Raw genomic sequence first — 360 nt, 5'->3', positions numbered from 1 at the left:
ATTATTACTTTATTTAACAACTCTATTTTATTTTATGTTAGTATTGTGTTCGTTATGAAGTACAACTATATAACGAAAATAGTAATAACATATAATAAAATAGATTTATCAAATAAAGTAATAAGTACATATTTATTTGATAAACTAAATTTTATTATATGTTATTATTTTCTTCGTTATGTAGTAAAACAATAAAACCATGATAATAATAACATATAATAAAATAGTGCTTTCAAATAAATTAATAGTTACTTATTTATTTGACAACTCTATTTTATTAAATATTATAATTATCTTCGTTTTGTAGTTGTACTCATTTATTTCATATTTATTTAACAACTCAATTTGTTATATTTTATT

The sequence above is a fragment of the Cicer arietinum genome, chromosome 5, assembly GCF_000331145.2.
Source record: "Cicer arietinum cultivar CDC Frontier isolate Library 1 chromosome 5, Cicar.CDCFrontier_v2.0, whole genome shotgun sequence".
NCBI classification, from domain to species: Eukaryota; Viridiplantae; Streptophyta; class Magnoliopsida; order Fabales; family Fabaceae; genus Cicer; species Cicer arietinum.
This window is presented reverse-complemented; position numbering follows the sequence as displayed.